Source organism: Schistocerca nitens, chromosome 4 (genome assembly GCF_023898315.1).
Source record: "Schistocerca nitens isolate TAMUIC-IGC-003100 chromosome 4, iqSchNite1.1, whole genome shotgun sequence".
In the NCBI taxonomy this organism is placed as follows: domain Eukaryota; kingdom Metazoa; phylum Arthropoda; class Insecta; order Orthoptera; family Acrididae; genus Schistocerca; species Schistocerca nitens.
Genome location: NC_064617.1, coordinates 294,119,123 through 294,141,699, shown reverse-complemented (window position 1 = coordinate 294,141,699; position 22,577 = coordinate 294,119,123). Strand labels below are relative to the sequence as shown.

The 22,577-nt window shown below is 44.0% G+C and overlaps 1 protein-coding gene across 1 annotated transcript in view; it reads left to right on the top strand.

The window, feature by feature from the left end:
- The window catches only part of LOC126251405 (ABC transporter G family member 20), a 423,401-nt gene that overhangs the window by 346,190 nt on the left and 54,634 nt on the right, over nucleotides 1-22,577 (top strand). The window lies entirely within an intron of this gene.

The following is a 22,577-nucleotide window of genomic DNA, read 5'->3' as shown; positions in this document are numbered from 1 at the left end:
CAGCAATGGTGAATAATTGTTGTTGCTACGGTTGCAAAGAGATAGAAGGAAAATTGGCTTTTCATAGTTGAGTAACATAAAGGTCTAACTGTGGTTATTGTGTTAGTAAGAGGCATTAAAAATATCGAGACGCAGTATAATAAAGGACCAATAAAAAACTCAGAAGAGTGTTCCTGGAGTCTCTCTGTAGCAATTCTGGACATTTGGGGTGTCGAATTGTCCTGCTGACATTGCCCAAGTCCGTCGGAATGCACAATGGACATGAATGGATGCAGGTGATCAGAAAGGATGCTTACGTACGTGACACCTGTCAGAGTCGTACCTAGATGTACAAGGGTCCCATATCAGTTCAACTGCATACGCCCCACACCATTACAGAGTCTCCACCAGCTTGAACAGTCCCCTGCTGATATGCAGAACCCATGAATTCATAACGTTTTCTCCATACCTGTACATGTCCATCCGCTTGATACAATTTGAAACGAGACTCGTGCGACCAGGCGACAAGTTTCCACAATTTGAAACGAGACTCGTACGACCAGGCAACAAGTTTCCACTCACTAACAGTCCAATGTCGGTGCTCATAGGTCCAGGAGAGGGGTAAAGCTATGTGTCGTGCAGTCATCAAGGGTACTCGAGTGGGCCTTCGACCCCGAAAGCCCATATAGGTGATGTTTTGTTGAATGGTTCGCACGTTGACACTTGTTGATAGCTCAGCACTGAAACCTACAGCAATTTGTGGAAGGGTTGCACTTCTGTCACGTTGAACAATTCTCTTCAGTCGTCTCTGGTCCCGTTCGTGCACGATATTTTTCCGGCCTCAGATGTGATGTTTTACCGGATTCCTGATATTCACGTGGAATGGTAGTATGGGAAAATCCCCACTTCATGGCTACCTCGGAGATGCTGTGCACCATCGCTCGCTCGCCGACTATAATTCCACGTTCAAACTTACTTAAATCTTGATAACCTGCCATTGTAGCAGCAGTAACCACTCTAACAACTGCGCCAGACACTTGTTGTCTTATATAGGAGTTACCGACCACAGTGCCATATTCTGCCTATTTACATATATCTGTGGTTGGTTGTTTGGGGAAGGAGACCAGACAGCGTGGTCATCGGTCTCATCGGATTAGGGGGGGACGGGGAAGGAAGTCGGCCGTGCCCTTTCAGAGGAACCATCCCGGCATTTGCCTGGAACGATTTAGGGAAATCACGGAAAACCTAAATCAGGATGGCCGGACGCGGGATTGAACCGTCGTCCTCCCGAATGCGAGTCCAGTGTCTAACCACTGCGCCACCTCGCTCGGTACATATATCTGTATTTGAATACGCATGCCTATACCAGTTTCTTTGGCGCCTGAGTGTAAATGGCTTGTTTGCAGATGACAGACGCAGTTGTATATGAAATTCAAGATTTGATGCATTCGCTACAAACACTAGCGGCTGTCCCTGAACATAAATAATTATGTAATGTAAGCCCTGCAAATACACGAGCTGACCATATTGTTTAAATGCATGACAGGAATCAGTTACGACAGCGTAGTATCTATATCGACCACATAAATCTAACAGCGAGAAAGGCAGATACTGGATTTCCCAAAACATCTGAACGAAGTAAAATTCACTCGCAAAAGACGTCGTATTAAAACTCGTTCGGACAATTCTTGAATATTGCACTACGCTGTGTTATTCTCACCAGGTGAAAGATGTGGACTCAAGGGAGAGTTATTTGGTTTGTCACTATTTCAAAATGGTTCAAATGGCTCTGAGCACTATGGGACTCAACTGCTGAGGTCATTAGTCCCCTAGAACTTAGAACTAGTTAAACCTAACTAACCTAAGGGCATCACAAACATCCATGCCCGAGGCAGGATTCGAACCTGCGACCGTAGCGGTCTTGCGGTTCCAGACTGCAGCGCCTTTAACCGCACGGCCACTTCGGCCGGCCACTATTTCATTTGTTGTTATATTGTCACAGGACAACTGAACAAACTCTAGCGGGAGGGGCTACAGGGAAGGTTCAGCATATCGCAGAGACCATCGCAAAGTACTTTCCGATATAAGTCAAGAAAAAAAATTATTTCCTTTAACTTACATTTTGTGTATAGGTCTTGAACGAAATATTAAAGAAATCCATGTGTATTGATAGCATACACGATCCGTTCCCGAATGGGACAGAATATTGTGGTATTGGGGATTATCTTAGTGCACTATGTCACTCCGCCACTTATCGCATAATGACTTACGGATTACTGATGTAGTTGTACATCATTTCAACCGAGTGCCCCAGGATGTGCATTTTCAGCTTTTCGCTTCTCAATTAATAATCCATTAATTTCCTGGCGTACAGCCACTCAAATTTCAACTCCTCCACTGATATCTGGGACGCGCGAATTCCGACTACCCTCGGAGTGAGCCAACAGAACGAGCCTCCTGGCTCACTCCAAAGACGAATGAGAAATACTCGGCCGAAATATCAGTGGAAGAGTTGAAATTCACACGGCTGCATGCTAGAAGATTAAGGAGTTGCTTCTAAACGATATAGTCAAAGAAGCCCCGATTGATTCGTTTCTTCACCCTCGTATGTGATAATCCTCTTAATCCAATGACCTGAATATCGACGAGAAGTTAAACTGTAACCTTCCTTTTTCGGGCAAACGATGTGACACTATCGTGTATTACTGTCTCTATATTTTCGCCTTTGGTAACTTCATTATTTATTGAAAATTCACAGTGTGTACCTTCATTGTTGCTTACCAATTAAAGTCGTTGTTTGTAACTGAGAATAAAGCGGATAATGTTTGAGAAGCATATACCATTCGCCTTGTTGGCAGCCCAGCAGAACGAATAATGCGATACCGTTGCAACTGACGGAAAGATGAGGATCGCTTTACATATCTATTTGCATCTCATGCATCAAACAGGAAATTCCAGTTGGCGTGGCTCCTCACAGAACTACGAGCTTTCATAAGGCCAGCTGACAAGCTGAGTGAAGCCTTCGTGACGTAGTTGTAGGGTCGCGCAGTACAAGGCGACCAGCTCCGGAACTTGCCGCAAGGACAGCGTGAGAGAAACCTAATGACGTCACGCAAATTTCTCACTAATCGATAGCACACTTTTGCACTAAGAGTATCGAGAACGTCGCTGGAAAATTTTGCTTCCTAACTTCTTGACGAATTTCTTTACTGTGAAAAGTTAAGCCGTATAACCCCACTCCTACTGCAAGCTGAACCGCTTTCTTGTGTGGACATTTAGTGATGTTTTAGTGTGCTCGAAGTGGAAAGTGTGTTTCTGACATGAGCTTCGGAACTGGAGTAAGAGTTTGGAGAGAGACAGACTATTGAGGAAGAAACTCCGACAATCTTCTAGTTGGTGACCGAGCGAGGTGGCGCAGTGGTTAGCACACTGGGCTCACATTCGGGAGGATGACAGTTCAATCCCGCGTCCGGCCATCCTGATTTAGGTTTTCTGTGATTTTCCGCCGGCCGCGGTGGTCTCGCGGTTCTAGGCGCTCAGTCCGGAACCGCGCGACTGCTACGGTCGCAGCTTCGAATCCTGCCTCGGGCATGGATGTGTGTGATGTCCTTAGGTTAGTTAAAGTAGCTCTAAGTTCTAGGGGACTGCTGACCACAGATGTTAAGTCCCATAGTGCTCAGAGCCATTTGAACCAATTTTTGTGATTTTCCTAAATCGCTCCAGGCAAATACCGGGATGGTACCTTTGAAAGGGCACGGCCGACTTCCTTCCCCAGCCTTCCCTAATCCAATGAGACCGATGACCTCGCTGTTTGGTCTCTTCATCCAAACAACTCAACAACAACTAGTTGGTGACGTGAATAATCGCAGAGAGAGAAGGCTGTCAGACAATCATACTATCACACGGGATTAAGCTTGCCAGTAGCGTGACTTGCGTGGGAGCGAAGAAAGTCCTTCTAGCACGAGTTTGCTGACTGAAGGACTAAATGTTTTTCCTTAGGACAACTTGATAGCTTGTCCTTAAGTGATTCGTATTCACAGCAGTAAACTTCAATTGATAAAGAAATATTTAAGCAAAGCGAGAAAATACGCTTGTAGATAAAATTAAGCACTTTTTACTGACCATTTCAGCAGATGGATGACGGTAACTTCCTTATTCTCGAAAAACCCAAAGCTTCGGATAACGTGCCACATCGTACAGACACATTTCTTGTTAAGAGAAAAGCTGCATCTTAGGGACTCGGTTCCCTTTTTCCCTGTAGAAGGAGACCTTGTAGTGTTAAACATCGCGTGCCTACTACAACGCCGGCCGGGATGGCCGAGCGGTTCTAGGCGCTACAGTCTGTAACCGCGCGACCGCTACGGTCGCAGGTTCGAATACTGCCTCGGGCATGGATGTGTGTGATGTCCTTAGGTTAGTTAGGTTTAAGTAGTTCTAATTCTAGGGGACCTTAGAAGTTAAGTCCCATAGTGCTCAGAGCCACTTTTGAACCTTCTACAACGAAGGCGATACCTTACCGCGTGACCTTGAAAGTATCTGACTCGAACCTACTTGGAGATGTGAATCAGGCAGTTACTTTGATCGTTAATTCATCGAAGCTGACCATCAGATGTAGGTGAAATGGAGGCGCCGTACCACAATCGTAATAATGAGAAGAACCGAAATCAGATATATCCTGAAATCAAGATTTAGAAAGTAGCTTAAAACGAATATTAAGCGCTGAAATCGGGAAGAAAGAGTGCATTAGTGTTCAATATCAAGCTGACATCAAGCGTCAGTTGAAATATGCAATCAAATAAACCCCTGTGAGACTGAGGACGAGGTAGAGAGAGAATGGCTAGCAATGCGGAGCAACAGTGGAGCATTACGGCGCGTTCCGTAGCCTGTAGGCCAGTAGTGCTCAACATGGCCCCTTCCGCCCTCTACACTCTTTTCAAAATTACTTTATGATGACATTTCAGCAAGTCGAGTGGTAGGGGAAAGCCACCAGCCAATCGTAGTTCTTTCTCGAGCACCACGTGCTTGATGGGTTGCCTGTTTCGTAGCTTACATGTAGCGCCTTGTGAAGCATATCTGGCTGCTAGCTAGCAACACAGCCCCCCGCCACTGCAATCTGTCAGTCGCAAAGTAGTTTTAATCGGAGAATATTGAACGTCTCAGCTTTCATGGTGGGCGGGTACGCGGTAGGTGTCTTAAAAACATTTTCGTTAGGTTTTCATAAACTTTTGACATGAAATATCTGGTAATTGTTGTTATATGCTTTGACTTGCTGTGACACTGCTTTAAAAATATTATAAGATAAAATTACTTCCCTACTTTACATGTCACAGTGTTAGTGACGAACCGGTGGGCGGTTATAAAATTTTACTACCATCAAAGACACGAAAGTGGGCGGTAAGTAACAGATTGACTACCCCTGCAGTTGGCCGTGGCATCTCGCCGTGTGCTGCCGATGGCGGCTGGCGGTTGTCCACGAAGTCCTCTGTGATGGACATGGACACCACACATTGACCGCTCAGGTCACCGACAAAAGCAAGAAAACACAGACCGTAAAAGTAGGCACTGTTTCCTACTGCCACCCTAAACGACTGTTCCTACAAAGAAAGCTATGATTTTTGCCACATCTTTGAGGTTACCATTACCTGTCTGGTCCTAACAGCCAACCAGCTCCCAGCAATGAATCCCTGCACTCTTGGAATCCTTCTTCGGTGACCACCAATTATTATCGCAATTGACCTCTCCATTGTGCGGGATATATATTTTTGATTTTAGATGAATAGACATCTTCTCATCACAAAGAACATTAGTGACTTAACGGTTAGTATTTGTTGCTATCTTAGACTTTCCGAAGATCATTCAGTTATCTATGACGAAATTCTGTCTGATAAAAATTGCGCAATATCGAATCTCTCAACAAAAATCAGCGTATTGCAGAGACTGGCAACTAGATCTTAATGTAGATAAATACAAAGTTGTGCACCTAACTGCAGATGAAAGTGCGGCATTCTTTGACTGCAGCTTAATGACTTAATGACTCACAATAAGAGGCAGTAACATCATGCAAATATAGGGTGTTCAAAAAAGTGTTGCATATCCCTACTGGAGGTAGTATTGGTCGAAACTGAAGCCAGTACCTAACAAGGTATCAACCGTTTTATTTGTGACTAATATTTGTGACTAATATTCGCTGGTATATACCGTCTTACTACTGCCGTTCACTGCGCGTGTCTGAATGGCACAGTAAATTACCACAATAATGTGTGGGCTGACGCAAAACCTCGATGAGTCCTGGGGGTGAAGCATCAGGGTCGCTTCAGTATCAACGTAAGGGCAGCAATTAATATCGGAGACAGACACATACGGCCACACAAGTGCTGTGTACCGTCGATTTCTGCGCGATGAATTACCATTGCAGAAAGACAACGACAGTGATACATGCACGACGGGGGCGGTGTGACAGTACCTCACCGCAATGTTTCATGGTCGCTGGGTTGGTCGAAGAGCTTCAGAAATTCGGCCTCCCCATTCAGCGTACCTGAACGCGTCGCATTTCTGTACATGGTCACATATAGAGTCGTTGGTGTATGCTCAACCCATCGACGATGAGCAGGCGTAATCCGAATGGAGCAAAGTGTATTTGAAGGAGTGTGCGATTTGCTGCGAAGAATGGCTGAAGCCTGTGTCAGGATACGTGACAACAACATGCATCACTGCCTACAATGGGCCGGCCGCGGTGGTCGTGCGGTTCTAGGCGCTGCAGTCCGGAACCGCGGGACTGCTGCGGTCGCAGGTTCGAATCCTGCCTCGGGCATGGATGTGTGTGATGTCCTTAGGTTAGTTAGGTTTAAGTAGTTCTAAGTCCCAGGGGACTGATGACCTAAGATGTTAAGTCCCATTGTGCTCAGAGCCATTTTTGAACTGCCTACAATGTCTACTTCTAAGCAACAGGTAGACTGGAATGAGATGACACATTGGCCCATACCTCAACAGGTATTGGTTTCCAGACATATAATTATAGTAACTCTCTTCTACTTTCGATCTATAGAAATATTTGAATTTTTTTTTTTTTAACAGCCTGCTATTGCGAGTAGCAGTGTGCGGAGATACGAACCGCATAGTCTCAGTTGGAGGAGAAGCACATGGAAATCCCTTGGTTGCATACTAGAAAATTTAATTTTATGGAGAAAAGAGGTTGTGTTCGAAACATTTGTACTGTGAACACTTGAATACTGTTACAGTGTATTGGACCCACATTGAAAAATCTTATCAGGCCGACACTCGAAGAAAGGCACTGCTCTTTCCGCAAGATCATTGTTAGAAAACATTCAGAGCTCGCTTTAAAGGCAGAAACTACGTATATTCTTCATTGAGCTAGGTATCTATTCCGAAGAGACGTTACAGATAAAATTAGACAAATATACGCTCACAGAAAGACAGACCAAGCAGTCATTCTTCTTACGCTCTATCCATGAAAGGAACTGGAAGATACCTAAATATAATTATATGGTGCGATGAAAAATACCCTCTGTCCCGGCTTTGAGTAGTTTTGGTGAGTTCAGATGCTGGCTGCATGGTATTAATGTCAAACACTCGTATCTCACAGTAAGGGCAGTGAAATGCTGAAATTTATAGGCAGTAAGGAAACTCGTGCCAACAGCGGTGTATAAGCATCGTGTTGGGAGCGCGCACAGAAGAATCCGCAGCGAGCTGTGACAGAATTCCCAATGACCTGACCTCGGTGGGACAATCCCTGTTATTGAGAATACAGATGACGCCACGGTTCTGCGTATATAGTATGCAAGGCTAACGAGACTGTACACAGAAACTGAGTTTTCTGTATCTTTCCTAGGACGGCTGCAGACGAGAGCTGAAACACTGCCCACCTGTGCAATCGTAGCTGGCCATTTTTTTTTTCAGTCTGTAATATCTCGTACGTCACCAAATTACTAATCACTTATCCACCACCAGCAACTGAGGGTGAAGCTCTGACAATGCCAGCCGCTCTTTCTGGCGAAACGTCAGAAAAATCATCAAATACGAGTCGGCCGAAGAACCCGAAACAGAAGCCAACAGACAACTTGTCATACATTTATTTTCTAAAAGTATTTTTAAATCGGCAGTGCTTGTCGCGAGGAACTATTTCCAACTCATATCATCTTCCTGTTAGGACGTAAATAAATCACATCAGGCTGACAGGGTTTCACTTTCGATGAGTTTGAAAATTAATAATTCACGTAAACCAGTATACAATTAATAATGATGCAAAATATTCGATTTAAAAGTAATGTTTTGTCATACTGAATGCCTAGTTTCCATTGACAATTCAGATAACTTATAGGCTTGGGTAAATAGAATTATAATGGCAAAATTGTTAATGCTTTCGTGGCCACTTGTTGACAAACTTCCTATGGGCTTCTGTCTCGGGTTCTTCGGCCGACGCTTAAGAACACGAGACAGAAGCCAATAGGCAGTTTGTCAGAATTATAAGGAAAACACTTTTTCCACTAAAGTCAACAGGCCCTTGGAAGTAGAGTACTGTTGAAATACCACAAATAAACAGAAAAGGAAGTTAACATTCTTTGATCATTTCTATAGAACTGATGATAAGAGATTAAGCAAATAGATTTTCAGATCCCTTAGCCAAAATAAGCCGATGACTAATCGGTTTCAAGGACAAAAGAGTCACGGATTAAAGTATTTAAAGGCAAGAATGGAAGGAAAATAGGTTGTAACTGAAACAAGGAGGAAGAAAACTGAAACTTAGCTAAATGGTGAAGGAAAGGAAAAGAGGGAGACTTGCAATTGGCAGGTGATTTTCTGAAGGCCTCAAACGAATAAAAACCATAAGAGGATAAAAAGACCTTCCCTTATACAGGTTTAACAGTAATAAAACCTAAGGATATTGACACAAACCCCAGGACAAGCTCCAGGCAAGTGGCCCGCCAACATGGTGTAAACCAAAGTACGACTATGTAATCTCGCATATCAACCGCTACCATCCATATCATCTGTAATTCCGTGGAGACCACTTAGAACATCTGTTGTGACGTTGATGCGATGCAGCTCTGTATATGTTCTGGGACGATCTGTTGTCATTGCATTTGCATGCACACTGTCCATTTCCGTACCTTTTCCCCTCCATTACCAATCAGGAAACCGTCCTTCAGCTTGTCGATCTTATTAATGTTCACCCTGTTTATGAAACAATTAACATAATGCAGCCATTTGAGTATACAGCAGGCTGAATAACATAGTTAGTTACATGAGAAGTCAAGGAAGATTTAAAGAGTCTACCAACTATGCACAAACAAACATCTACAGGCCAGCCTGTTCGAGAAGATTTTTGCACAAGCGATTACCATGGTTCAAATGGTTCAAATGGCTCTGAACATTATGCGACTTAACTTCTGAGGTCATCAGTCGCTTAGAACTTAGAACTAATTAAACCGAACTAACCTAAGGACATCACACAAATCCATGCCCGAGGCAGGATTCGAACCTGCGACCATAGTGGTCGCTCAGCTCCAGACTGTAGCGCCCAGAACCGCAGTGCCACTCCGGCCGGCTGATTATCATGTGGCGCCTCTGTTTCCCCTCGTGCGCTTTCGTCCATGTCGGTTTCCGATACTAATTGTGATACGCACTGTATGTAAATCTGGCACTTGGATACGTCCTGTATAGAGATGTTACAGTTGTGGCGTCTTTGCGCCCCTTCAGCTTGGCGCCCCAGACGATAACTTGTGTGGCTTGGGTCTTAAACCGCTCCTCTCTACCGGGTGAACTCGAATTCCACCTATAAAATTGCAGAGGTTGACCGGGGATATTTTCTGAGTAGCTTAATACAAGGGAACCGCGGTCTCCTGTGGCTCTTAGCGGAGTAATAATACTGTAGTGGAAATCAGTATAAAGGCAGGGTTCCTACGAAAATAATAATACAATGTCTTTAGCGTACTGTATCGAATTTGTTGTGAAGGTACTGTAGTGGATACATATAAAACATAAACAATAACGACGGAATTACGTAGTTTCTTTCATAACACGAGTAACAAAATAAGGCGTTTGCGTTTCCTCGGTGGCAAGTGGTATAAAAGCACTCATTGTCCTGTGGTGTTATCGCATTGTTAGTACTTTGTCCAACCTCTGTTCTTCTTAATTACCTCAAAAATTCTCTTCGGCAGCGCTTTTGTTAACGTTCGTAGTTCTTGCAGTAAATTTGCCGCCCACTCTACTCGTATCGCTCTTTCCAGCCCACATACAGCCGCAAATTGCCTTCCACTGAGATAAAAACGTATTGCGAGTATTCCCAAAAGGTTTTTCACGGGGTTCATATCCTGGCTACGTGCAGGCCACGGCAAGACATCGATATCTTTATCTTCAAACTACTTTAGGTTGTAGCAGATATATGCACAGATGCGTCATCCTGTTGAGACATTAGACTTTCGTCCCCTAGGTCTTCATACATTCTAATCAGTTCTGCCTGTAGCAGTTCAGTGTACATGTTAGAATTCATTTAGCGTTCTGCCATGTACTACGTGATTTACCTTTAGGGCAAAAGGCTGTCCAAATCATAGCACTTCTACTACCAAAATTTCTGCTCATTCTTACCTGCTGCTCTTTTCTCAGATCGTGCTTATAGCATTGAAATCCATCCTGCCCAAAATGGCCCAAATAGCTCTGAGCACTATGGGACTTAACAACTGAGGTCATCAGTCCCCTAAAACTTAGAACTACTTAAACCTAACTAACCTAAGGACATCACACACATCCATGCCCGATGCAGGATTCGAACCTGCGACCGTAACAGCAGCGCGGTTCCGGACTGAAGCGCCTAGAACCGCTCGACCACATCGGCCGGCCATCCGGCCCATCTAGATTAAATTTCTTCTCATCATTTAAGATCGCTTTATCCCATTCTGAAGTCCATGACAAATGTTTTTCAACAAATTCCAACCTAGCCTCCTTATGTTTGGCAGTTTGAGCAAGTTTCTGTAGTCGTTTCTTGAATGCAAGATGGTTGTCATTAGACGAAATTTGTCGTACACGTCTGGCTGTTACTGATAACTGTAAATCAGCAACAAATTGAGAATAATAATGGTTTGTGGCCCTCGTTTTGCGCAAAACGAATCGTTTCGAAGCCTCAAATAATTTTCTACATAGCCCATATTTTTCGCTCTGCCCATGTAGCGGGCCCAATCTAACGAAATTGTCAATCACTACACTCTAACGATTGAACTTTTTGGTGACTGTACAGTTGGAGAGTCCTATTTCCTTGAGCACACTATTTCTGCCTTTTCATCTCATGATAACTGTTTCCCACGTAGAATTGTCGCAGTCGCGGTTTTTGTACACAACACGCACTATCACTAATGGTGCTACTTGCTACCTGCAGTATAGGCACATACTCACACACTAACAACACACAGAACCGACTGACTTCCACCCTCTTATCATCTGCATCGTTGATGTTGTGTTATATACTGTACTACTGACAGTTGTCCCTCGGTGGGTACGCCTTTCCTACCTTAGGTTCCCAAGATCACACAGGATATGTACCACTTAACCTTTTGTCCTCACTGCAGAGCTTACATCAAAAGACCATAAGGCCAGCCCTGCTTGAGTCGACGTTAAGTTGATGCTGACAGTTGCAGTGGGCTGGGCGCGGCAGCTTCGCGCGCCAACCTCAATCAATAACGTAAGGCGATTCTGTAATCGTCTCTATGGTAACGCCTCAGTGTTGTCACAGTTCTATAGACGGCTATTGTTTTCACTTGCGGCCTTCTTACGCCGCCTCGAATGTAGATATTATTGAATATTGATATAAGTTAACAATGCTACATACAGCAAAGACCGATGCAGTTCATGTGACCAGAATACTACCGACATTACTCAAAAATCTGAAAATCGTAACTCAAGAACCACCCAAAACAGAACGAAAGCGGTAAATGCACGACAATGAAACACATGGCGCTCCACGTCTCATCGCTTCTCTCTACACTTGGCATGGAACTTCCCCTCAGAGGAGCCACGTCGGCTGGCAAAAGGCCTGCCCTCTCACCCAGAGACTGCAGACAACCGCCTGCTCCTGCCACGGCAGCAGAACCTGAAAATACGCTCCTTTCAACGCAGCTGCATCGATTGCAGACAAGACAATAGCATGATATACTGGCAGCTGTTCCAGTTGACTGCACAGAGGAATGTAGGGAAAGGAGCGAAACCAGATGACAGTATAAAGTGAGGTCAATAGCACCACCAAACCAAGGCGGGAGGCACAAATGTAAGTTTCACTCAACCACACCACTAGAATAAGAAACCTGAAGAAGCAGCTCACCAGAGGTTCGGATCTAACAGCCTTACGAAGATTCCAACTGTATCAGGAGTGTCAACAACACCAGGCCGCCATTTACACTTGGGTTATTTTCCAGCACACCGCGAGCCACTGTCAGCAAAGTAAACTCTGTCCCCAACGTGGACTGCTTCTGATTGCCCCAGCACTACAAACTTTCACACGTCGCACTCATAACTTACCTCACTCTTTCGAATATTCCAGGCCATAGCCGAATAGTGTCACTCTGTTCAAGATCTACACATTAGCAACTGGTTCAGCATGCACAGCTCTTTCTCGAAGGTTCCCTCAAGTAGAAATCAAGATGGTTTAAGTCCGGTGGTCGAGGTGGTCAGGCCCAAGGTCCTCCTTGTCATATTCATATTGTTGGGAAAACTTTTTGGAAGTGCAAAAGACACCCACCGTCCGTCTCCAATGCTGATATAAACTTTTTTGTTCTTTTTCCTCTCAGTAATCGCTTTATAATGCTCGTTCCCTTACTTACACTACTGGCCATTAAAATTGCTACACCAAGAAGAAATGCAGATGATAAACGGGTATTCATTGGACAAATATATTATATTAGAACTGGCATGTGATTACATTTTCACGCAATTTGGGTGCATATATCCTGAGAAATCACTACCCAGAACAGCCACCTCTGGCCGTAATAACGGCCTTGATACGCCTGGCCATTGAGTCAAACAGAGCTTGGATGGCGTTTACAAGTACAGCTACCCATGCAGCTTCAACACGATACCACAGTTCATCAAGAATAGTGACTGGCGTATTGTGAGGAACCAGTTGCTCGGCCACCATTGACCAGACGTTTTCAATTGGTGAGAGATCTGGAGAATGTGCTGGCCAGAGTAGCAGTCGAACATTTTCTGTAGAGCCACGGGTCGGAACACATCTGAAATGTAACGTCCACTGTTCAAAGTCCCGTCAATGGGACCGAGACGTGTAAACAATGACACCCCATACTATCACGCCGGGTAATACGCCAGTATGGCGATGACGAATACACGCTTCCAATGTGCGTTCACCGCGATGTCGCCAAACACGGATGCGACCATCATGATGCTGTAAACAGAACCTGGATTCACCCGAAAAAATGACGTTTTGCCACTCGTGCACACATGTTCGTCGTTGAGTACACCATCAGGCGCTCCTGTCTGTGATGCTGCGTCAAGAGTAACCGCAGCCATGGTCTCCGAGTTGACAGTCCATGCTGCTGCAAACGTCGTCGAACTGTTCGTGCAGATGGTTGTTGTCTTCCAAACGTCTACATCTGTTGACTCAGGGATCGAGACGTGGCAGCACGATCCTTTACAGCCATACGGATAAGATGCCTGTCATCTCGACTGCTAGTGATACGAGGCCGTTAGGATCCAGCACGGCGTTCCGTATTACCCTCCTGAACCCACCGATTCCATATTCTGCTAACAGTAATTGGATCTCGACCAACGCGAGCAGCAATGTCGCGATACAATAAACCGCAATCGCGATAGGCTACAATCCGACCTTTATCAAAGCCGGAAACGCGATGGAAGGCATTTCTCCTCCTTACACGAGACATCACAACAACGTTTCACAAGGCAACGCCGGTCAACTGCTGTTTGTGCATGAGAAACCTGTTGGAAACTTCCCTCATGTCAGCACGTTGTAGGTGTCGCCACCGGCGATAGCCTTGTGTGAATGGTCTGAAAAGCTAATCATATGCATATCGCAGTATCATCTTCCTGTCGGTTAAACTTGACGTCTGTAGCACGTCGTCTTCGTGGTGTAGCAATTTCAATGGCCAGTAGTGTAATATCCACTCTGTACGAAACTGATTTTCCTCGGTAACTCATGTGTTGTTTGTAAATTAGTTTACCATACGGGAATAAGTAACATTAGAAGACAGACATGAATCCATAATCACCGTTATATTACAGGCAGCATAAAGAGACACAGAGAAAACACAACATAAAATGAATGAAATGCGAAATTTTTAAGTTACGCCACCAAGTTAACAAGTTAAATAACTCGTTAGAGACCCCATATCTAACCCTGTTGTTGTTGTGGTCTTCAGTCCTGAGACTGGTTTGATGCAGCTCTCCATGCTACTCTATCCCGTGCAAGCGTCTTCTCCTCCCAGTACCTACTGCAACCTACATCCTTCTGAATCTGCTTAATGTATTCATCTCTCGGTCTCCCTCTACGATTTTTACCATCCAATCTGCCCTCCAATACTAAACTGGTGATCCTTTGATGACTCAGAACATGTCCTACCAACCGATCCCTTCTTCTAGTCAAGTTATGCCACAAATTTCTCTTCTGCCCAATTCTATTCATTACCTCCTCATTAGTTATGTGATCTACACATCTAATCTTCATCATTCGTCTGTAGCACCACATTTCGAAAGCTTCTATTCTCTTCTTGTCCAAACTATTTATCGTCCGTGTTTCACTTCAATACGTGGCTACACTCCATACAAATACTTTCAGGAACGACTTCCTGACACGTAAATCTATACTCGATGTTAACAAATTTTTCTTCTTCAGAAATGCTTTCCTTGCCATTGCCAGTCTACATTTTATATCCTCTCTACTTTGACCATCATCAGTTATTTTACTCTGGTGCAAATAATCGGAATGATATGACAGGTACCCAGCACAAGTTTAGACAAGTCACTAAATACACTGAGACGACAAATGTTGTAGTGTACCTCCAAATATCGTGTCGGATCTTCTTTTTCCCGGCGTAGTGCAGCAACTCGACGTGAGATGGACTTAACAAGTCGTTGGAAGTCCCCTGCAGACATATGCAGCCATGCCTCTATAGCTGTCTAAAATTGCGAAAGTGTTGGCGGTGCAGGATTCTGTGCACAACCCAACATCTCGATTATGTCCAATAAATATTCGATGGGATTCATGTCGGGCGAACTGGGTGGCCAAAACATTCGCTCGAATTGTACAAAATGTTCTTCAAAAACAACCGCGAACAATCGTGACCCGGTGACATGGCGCAGTGTCATCCGTAAAAATTCCGTCGTCGTATGGGAACATTAAGTCCATAAATGACTGCAAATGGTCGCCAATTAGTTGAACATAACCATTTGCAGTCAAAGATCGGTTCAGTTGGAGAAGAGGACCCAGTCGATTCCATGTAAACACAGCGCACACCATTATGGAGCTGCACAGTGCCTCGGTGACAACTTGGGGCCATGGTTTCGTGGGTCACTCTGGAACCGTACCACCAGCTCTTATTATCTGACACTGGGACTCATCTGACGAGGCCCCGGTTTCCCAGCCGTCTAGGATCCGACCGATATAGTCACGAGCCCAGGAGACGCGCCACAGGCGATATCATGCTGTTAGCATGTTTCTCTGCTGCCACAGCCCATTAGCGCCATATTTCGCTTCTCCGTCTTTAATGATAAATTGCTTTCTTTGGTTACTTCGAGCAATGTTTGTCTATTAGCACTGACAACACTATGCAAACGCACCTGCTCTCCGTCTTTAAGTGGAGGCTGTTGGCCACTGCGTTGTCCTTGGTGACATGTAATGCCTGGAGTTTGGTATTCTCTTGACACTGTAGATCGCTACAGGGTGATTCAAAAAGAATACTACAACTTTAAAAATGTGTATTTAATGAAAGAAACATAATATAACCTTCTGTTATACATCATTACAAAGAGTATTTAAAAAGGTTTTTTTTTCACTCAAAAACAAGTTCAGAGATGTTCAATATGGCCCCCTCCAGACACTCGAGCAATATCAACCCGATACTCCAACTCGTTCCACACTCTCTGTAGCATATCAGGCGTAACAGTTTCGATAGCTGCTGTTATTTCTCGTTTCAAGTCATCAATGGTGGCTGGGAGAGGTGGCCGAAACACCATATCCTTAACATACCCCCATAAGAAAAAATCGCAGGGGTTAAGATCAGGGCTTCTTGGAGGCCAGTGATGAAGTGCTCTGTCACGGGCTGCCTCGCGGCCGATCCATCGCCTCGGGTAGTTGACGTTCAGGTAGTTACGGACAGATAAGTGCCAATGTGGTGGCGCTCCATCCTGCTGAAATATGAATTGTTGTGCTTCTTGTTCGAGCTGAGGGAACAGCCAATTCTCTAACATCTCCAGATACTGTAGTCCAGTTACGGTAGCACCTTCGAAGAAAAAGGGACCAAAAACTTTATTGGCTGAAATGGCACATAAAACGTTCACCTTAGGCGAGTCACGTTCATACTGAGTTGTTTCCCACGGATTCTCACTGCCCCATATACAGACATTGTGACGGTTGACTTTCCCGTTAGTGTGGAAAGTTGCTTCATCACTAAACACAATCTTTGAAACGAAAGATTCATCTGTTTCCATTTGAGCAAGGATAAAATCACAGAAATCGATTCTTTTAATCTTATCAGCTGCAGACAGTGCTTGAACCAATTTCAGACGATAAGGTTTCATAACTAACCTTTTTCGTAGGACTCTCCATACAGTTGATTGTGGAATTTGCAGCTCTCTGCTAGCTCTGCGAGTCGATTTTCCTGGGCTGCGAACAAATGCTTGCTGGACGCGTGCTACATTTTCATCACTCGTTCTCGGCCGTCCAGAACTTTTCCCTTTGCACAAACACCCATTCTCTGTAAACTGTTTATACCAACGTTTAATACACCACCTATCAGGAGGTTTAACACCATACTTCGTTCGAAATGCACGCTGAACAACTGTCGTCGATTCACTTCTGCCGTACTCAATAACACAAAAAGCTTACTCTTGAGCGGTCGCCATCTTAGCATCAACTGACGCTGACGCCTAGTCAACAGCGCCTCAAGTGAACAAATGTACAACTAAATGAAACTTTATAGCTCCCTTAATTCGCCGACAGATAGTGCTTAGCTCTGCCTTTTGTCGTTGCAGAGTTTTAAATTCCTAAAGTTGTGGTATTCTTTTTGAATCACCCTGTTTTTCAGAAATGGAATGTCCCACGAGTCTGGCTCCAGATACCATCCCGCGTTCAGAATCTGTTAATTCCCCTCGTGCGACCATAATCACGTCGGACACATTTTCACGTGAATTACCTGAGAACAAATGACAGCTCTGCCAATGTACTGCCTTTCATGCCTTGTGTACGCCACACTACCACTTCTGTATATGCACGTACCGGTATCCCATGACTTCTGTCAACACGCTATATGCTGAATCTGAAAAGTGTGAGAAAAAAATTACATTTCTCGCGGCCCGCTTGTGGGACCAGAGCTAATACCGTTAGATCCCAATTTCACTCTCTGACATGACTAAGGACTCTTGAAAAAATAATATTATATACAAAGTAACATAGACACTCATACCATTTCATAGTGAATTCAAGATACTGAAATAATTTTATCGACAGGTGTCCCATAAATGTTCTATGGGGTTCATGTTGGGCGATCTGGGAGACCAGATCATTCGCTCGAATTGTCCAGAATGTTCTTCAAACAAATCGCGAACAATTGCGACCCGATGATATGACGCAGTAACATCCACAAAAGTTCCATCGTTGTTTGGGAACATTAAGTTCATGAATGGCTGAAAATAGTCTCCAAGTAGCGAAAAATAGCCGTTTCCCGTCAATGAACGGTTCAGTTGCATCAGAGGACCTAGTCCATTCTATGTAAACACAGCTAACAGCATTATGGAGCGACCATCAGCTTGCATAGTGCCTTGCTGACAACTTGGATCCATGGCTCCATGGGGTCAGCGGAACACTCCAACCCTACCGTCAACTCTTACCAACTGAAATCAGAGCTCATCTGACCAGGCCAAGGGTTTCCAGTCATCTAGAGTCCAACCGATATGGCCACTAGCCCAGGAGAAGTGCTGTAGGCGATGTCGTGCTGCTAGCAAAGGCACTCGCGTCGGTCCACTGCTTCCATAGCTCATTAACGCTTACTGTCGCCGCACTGTCCTAACGGATACAATCGTCGTACGTCCCACATTGATTCCGGCTGTCATTCCACGAAGTGTTTCTTGCCTATTAGCAACAACAACTCTACGCAAACGCCCCTGCTCTCGGTCGTTAAGGGGGGTAGGACGTCAAACGGGCCAACTTGGAGCAGGAGAGGCACCACAGGACATTTTAATTTCCACTGTCTATACTTTTACAAATAAATTCTTAAAACTTTGTCACCATGACCAGGAAGGATTGAGGACTCACACACGTGGAAGCGGAAGTTAAAAAACATAACAAAATAATTTTTTTACATGTGAAATTTCATCATTTTTCACTTACTATTGGCTGCATTTGTTGCTATAGGTACACTTTTCTTCATAAGTAAGAGAGACTGTTCGATGAATTTTACATAGCATACAAACCATACTTACAGGTGTCTGAAACTCTAGAATCTATTTAATTTATGAAAAAATGAATGAGCTTTTACGTTTTAAACTTTGTGTTTAGGAAAAAATCAAATTTTGTAGTTAATTATCTCAATTTTTACCACAGTTTTTAATATATTTGGAAAATTCTAGAGTTTCGTACACCTGTATGTATGGTTTGTATGCTGTGAAAAATTCATCAAAGAATCTCTCTTACTTGTGAAGAAAAATGTACCTATAGCAACAAATGCAGTCAACAGTAAGAGAAAAAATGATGAAATTTCATATCTAAAAAAATATTATTTTGTTATGATTTTGCACTTCCACTGCGATGAGCGTGAATCCTGAATCCTTCCTGGTCATGCTCACAAAGTTTTATGAATTTATTTGTAAAAGTATAGACAGTAGAAAATAAAATGTCCTGTAGTGCCTCTCCTGCTCCAAGTGGGCCCGTTTGACGTCCTACCCCCCTTAAGTGAAGACCGTTGGTCACAGCCTTGTCCGTAGTGAGAGGTAATACCGAAATTTGGTATTGTCGGCAGACTGTTGACACTGTGGACCTCGTAATATTGAATTTCCTAACTATTTCCGAAACGGAATGTCCCAAGCGTCTAGCTCCAAATACCATACCACTCTCTAAGTCTGTTACTTCTCATCGAGAGCCCATTAATCTCGTCGGAAACCCTTTCACATGAATTAGCTGAGTAAAAATGTCAGCTCGACTGCCCTTTTATAGCTTGTGTATTCGCTACTACCGCCATCTGCATATCGCTATCCCAAGCCTTTTTACACCTCATTGTAAGTCTCTTTCTTTCTGAAGTCCCTTCGTATATCCTGATAGTTGCGATATAAGACACACCAATGCCATAATTCACTGGGTCTACACTTGATATAATGCAGCTCACCATACAGTACGAGAAACCTTAACTTCTGAACTACATGTTGCCGACCGTACAAGAGGGTCGCGTGTTATATGATGTTGCAGCTGTAAATGGAAAGAAATGCCGATGTGTCGTGAAAGAATACAAAGCGAGTAACCTGCGACCCAAATAACTGCTACACACTTCAGTTACGGTGTCTTGTAGATGTTCCTGATTTTTACAGGAGCACAGGAATACTGAAAAGTTACTTTCACAGTTCTCGTATAATTAACTGCTATTGCATTAGCATTTAAGACCAGGCATATTAACCTTTCTGTGGGCTAATCGAAGTACAGGAAAGACAGTTTGCTCCACCGGTGGGACCTAACCTGCCGCGTTCAGAGCGAGATTAAGTTAACAATACCTTTCCTTGCAGACAATGGCCATTGTGGGGAGCTACCGACACTTAAGCGGGTAATCTTATCCTAAATGTCAGAGGCTGATGCTGTTGTGGATATGTGGGACGGTCGGTTGTCCACTGCCGACTCCGGCGCATGCGCAGTAGGAAACAACGGCGCGAGCGCGACTCAGGAGCACGAGATGTGTTGTGCCTGGCAAGGTGAGGCGACCACGTCTGTTGGGCAACGCGTCACCATAGTCGGTGCCTCGAGCGGTGCGTTGCCCAAGACTTGCGAAATCGGGGAAGCCAGTGCGTGTCTGGCCGCAGAAAGTGTCCCCCAGCGGGGCGTGGGTGCGGCTTCGCTATCCGTAAGGGCACGCGACTGACACTTTTCTCCACTTACAGAGTCCTACCGTTCCATGTGGAGAGAAAGACGTGCTGATAAGTTCCTTTGGTGGCAGTACACCCTCTTCTGTGTTGAGGTGATGGTAACCCTCTAATTAGGCTGAGGAAAGGTCAGGTACCGAAAACCCTAATCAGGCAAAGGCCAAATCAAGGTCTTCCTAGACAATATCTTGAAAGCCACAGAAGGAAATAACCTATCGTATTCGGTGTTGCTATATTTTCGGTAGGTCTTCCATTAGTTACACACTGACGCCCGGCCGGCCGGAGTGGCCGAGCGGTTGTAGGCGCTACAGTCTGGAGCCGCGCGACCGCTACGGTCGCAGGTTCGAATCCTGCCTCGGGCATGGATGCGTCTGACGTCCTTAGGTTAGTTAGGTTTAAGTAGTTCTAAGTTCTAGGGGACTGATGACCTCAGCAGTTAAGTCCCATAGTGCTCAGAGCCATTTTAACCATTGACGCCCAATATGAAAGTACGTTCATATTATCTTAGGTTAAATATGACGTTTATTTCATAGATCCATAGTGGGGAAACATTCGTGGACGTGGAACACAACATAATATAGAATATCTGTTTCACACAAGAATTAAATTTTCAGATGCAGCTGTGTAATTTCATTGACCCTCTGTGAAATGGTCGGAATGCATATATAGGGCGTAAATGATAACTGTTTAAAACGTACGATAGTGGTGCAGAGGAAATCGAAACAAAAAAATTTGACATAGAACACTTGTGGTCGATCATGTCGGGAAACCACCTCAAAATTACCTACAAAACCACCTTACCTACTGGTCGCGCGAGATTTTCGATATTATCTCACTTTCTTCCCGCAAACTCATAATACTAGAGAAAAATTAATAGGTCTTTTTTTTTGGAAAGTTAATGTAGTTCAATTTTATACTGAGACACGTTTGTGCTAGAGACTGCTGTTTCGAGCTGTTCAAGAGAAACGTACAAAAGCGATCTTCAAACGCACACTCACCCCCATCGGCCAAAATTTTTAATATGTTGTCCGTGGTACTTCCTCCTACCATTGTAAAAAAAATTGGCGACTGCATGAATTATTTCCCATATTAAATCTTTTTTGGTTTTCATTGACAGTGCTATTATGCCACCGATGTAGTCGTGCACTTACAAATTGTAAAACTGACATTTGTGTACACATTTTTTTAAAATTTTAACGGCGTAAAATTAACAACTGAATAGTTTTGTTTATCTAGCTTTGTTACTGTGAAACTACAGTGATTGTAAGCATCAAGTTTAGATCGATGTACAAATGTAATTTGTTTATTTCATAACATTTACAAAAATCTTTCTTCTTTCGTGACTCTCAAGGGGAAGTTTAAACAATAATGTTAACTAAACAGCCGACTAAGCCAGTGGCGAAGTAGCCAGTCAGTAAAGACCAAAGAAAGATCGAATATGGTTAATAATTCTTGAAGTCGCAATTTTTTTACAGTGGTAGGGCGGAGTGCTAAAAACAACATACTAAAATTCTTGGCCCCGTAGGTTTCAGTGTGTGAATGCATTTGAAGCTTGGTTTTGTGCGTTTTTATTGAATAATTTGAAAATCGCGGCCTCTAGAGAAAAATATCCGAGTCCAAAATTAAACTGCATTAAATTTCCTACAAAATAAAAACCTATTCATTTTTTTCTCTAGGAGTAACATTTTGCGCGAAAAGAGTGAGAGTTGCATCGAGTAATTCATACACGCCGTTCACATTTACGCTGTGTAAACATTCCGAACGAAGAATGAGGTCCCAGAAGTAAATCTGAATGGATGCAATCCTTCGGTTCCGACCAAGGCTTTTGGCTGTAAAATCTCGCGCCACGGGCATGCGCTATAGCTTAGGTCATTCTTATAGGCCAACTAGTTTAGCTCTCACTGCTTCGTTCGCTTAGACTCTACGGTATGCACAGATTTTTTTCTTTAATCGAATTTTTATGTTGTTCACAAACTGAAAAATCTCCTAAGCTTTTCACACTAAATGAGGTCATAGAAGCATGGTCTTTGCCGAATACACGTCTGTACAAAAAGTGATTCTGGAAACTGGAGTCGAAAATTTTTGTTAATCATGCCTTTTGCGTCTGTGGTCTGAATCATATCGCTAGTGCTGTTAGGGTTATGAACGGCGGTTACAGAGGACATGAACTGCCCCGCAGCATAGTTGGTGTATGGGAAACACGATTTCCCGCCGAACTCATCTCTAATAAGCCACGGCATCTTACAACTACAGAGGCCACGACGCAGTCACCTTGACACCGTCCG